Source organism: Acanthaster planci, linkage group LG04 (assembly GCF_054643075.1).
Source record: "Acanthaster planci isolate LZ-2023a linkage group LG04, COTS_SCS, whole genome shotgun sequence".
Lineage (NCBI taxonomy): Eukaryota > Metazoa > Echinodermata > Asteroidea > Valvatida > Acanthasteridae > Acanthaster > Acanthaster planci.
In genome coordinates this window covers 6206998-6209642 of record NC_141780.1, presented here as the reverse complement: position 1 = coordinate 6209642, position 2645 = coordinate 6206998, and positions in this window count along the sequence as shown.

Here is a 2645-nt window from a genome sequence, read left to right as displayed (position 1 = left end):
TAGACTAAGTGCTTTTTTGTGGCTACAGCTTCTATGACGCGTTTGTACAGTGTGTGTAGCCTAGCCGTAGCAGCAGAAAATTCCCGTTTTGGACAAGACTGGGAAAAGTATAGCGCCGCCAAGTGTTGGTACTTTGAGACCGACCTCCTGACGGCATACCCACGGCACTCGAACTCGTGATGCAGTTTTTAATTTCGAAAGCCTGCGGAAAAGCAGGCCTCGCGTTGGTTCTGCTTTACATATAAGATACTATGTCCCCACCACCCCATACACTTTAAGAAGTGTTTGACGCCCTTGAAAATTAAATTATTATAACTAAGATGGAAAGCTTGCGGTAAACACCATGCAATATCTCTTTTTTGAGTCTGTGTGGTTCTGATAAGAACCGGAGAGGCTCAACGTTTCGGACAGTGTGCTCTGTCCGTCGTCAGGAGACTGAAGAGATGCCGACAGGGAGTGGGGCTTATATGCTGGTTGGAGGTACTGGAGTGTGACGGATCCTGCTGTGTAGTCAGGTGGAACGGTGGATCCTCTTGGGTACTGATGCATGTCAGTTGGTCATGCGCTATGGTGGGGGAAGGTTGCCTGGGTATAGGAGACCCTGGGCGGGGGGGGGGGTCTTAGGGTATAGAGGACCCATCAGACCGGGAGGTGAGGAGGGGCTGCCAGATATCGCTGATGGAGAAGCCGATGTCTTGAGGTACGGTGGGGTGCTTGGAGATTTCCACGGCTTCTCTAATGCGTCTTGGGCACCACTGTTCAATGTTGGCGATGAGGTGGGCTTCTTCCCAGTTGATGGTGTGGTCTTCGGCGTGGGAATGCTTGATGATGGCTGACTTCTCATATTCCCCCTTTCTGCCATGGGCTCTGTGTTCTTTGATCCTGGTAGGGAGGTCCCTACCAGTCTCGCCGATGTACACTTTGCCACACTGGCAGGGGATCTTGTATACACCTGGTCGGCGGTGTGGATCTTGCCGGTCCTTGTGAGCATTCCCACGCCGAAGACCACACCATCAACTGGGAAGAAGCCCACCTCATCGCCAACATTGAACAGTGGTACCCAAGACGCATTAGAGAAGCCGTGGAAATCTCCAAGCACCCCACCGTACCTCAAGACATCGGCTTCTCCATCAGCGATATCTGGCAGCCCCTCCTCACCTCCCGGTCTGATGGGTCCCCTATACCCTAAGACTCCCCCCCCCGCCCAGGGTCTCCTATACTCCACAAGTTGAACTCTCGCACCCCTGCGTAAGAACGAACTGGAGAAAAAAATACATCTCGTAAAAATGAAGCTAGAAACAATAATGTCATACTGAGCGGACTTCTAAAAATATACCTGTCGTATAAATCTGAAGGTTGAGGTAAATGCATTCTACGTGGTGATTTTGGAAAGAATCATTTCTTTCAAAAACAAACCTTCGAATCTTTTGATTTTGAATCCCGTGGCCGGCCCATTATCGCTAGCGATTCATGTGAAAACTCTTGTTTCGTTTGTGTTTTGTTTCCTTTTTGCAACCGCACAACCCGCAGCCACAATGAAGAAATCATGCAAACACATACCAAACAACCAACCAACCAACCGACCGACCGACCGACCGACCAACCAGCCAACCAGCCAACCAGCCAGCCAGCCAGCCGGTTAACTGTCGCCTGACCGATCAGGCAATCATTTAAAAATCAAACCACACTTGTAATACGTTTCTGAATTGAATGCCTATAAAAATTACATCCAATTTTACGCGAAGCACAGTAGCAACCGATGCTTTCATTTAAGATGTAAAGATTTCACCACAATCATGAGTGAGCTGCATATGTGCAAACTTTACCGACTGGCTAAAGACAGCTGGGATTTTTTCTTTCCAGCCATATCAAATTTAAATTCATTTCAATAGGCTTGCAGGGCAAGCTTGGTATCGATTCATAGAGCCATTTATAAATTTGTCTGGAACTGAATATTCCCTTAAGCCTCTTTATTTGCTGATTTTTCTTTTTCAGGGGAAAACCAAGGGCATAGACACGAAAAGAAATCGAAGGTGTCGAACATTAACGTTCTAAGAAACGATGCTGAAAAGGTGACCCCACAACCAAGTAATATATGCATGTGATGTTGTGTTGCCAAGCAGGTTGCAGGCTGCTGCGGCAAAGAGGGGTGACAGTGAGATTTTTTGGGTTTGCGTTGCACACACCTTCCGGGTCGTGAGGCACTTAATATTTCTCACGTATCGGTATTTATGTACTGCTATCCTATGGCTAACAGATTCAACCTGCGCTATGCGAAGTTCCAAGGTGCCTAACAGACATATTATTCTGTAGAAATCACGTTCATGTCAAAAATGCGAAAGACACTTATGGGGATCGCTGCATTTTGCGGCCCAATCTTCCGATTTGGCTAAAATCGTGCAGATTTTACCGGCAATTGATCAAGCCTGAGAAATATTCTGCTTCCCTTTGACCTTTGCACCTGCGGTTTTATTGTTGTTGCTGACAAAACATACTTTGAAAGAAATCATAAATATGAATGATCCTCCGTGGATCAATTCAAGCGTTTCTGCATGAATGGATAATCAAAATGATGTCCCACTCAAAACACGGTTCACCTACATAGTTTGAGAAATAGGTTTGCGGGTACTGATGGAACAAATCTC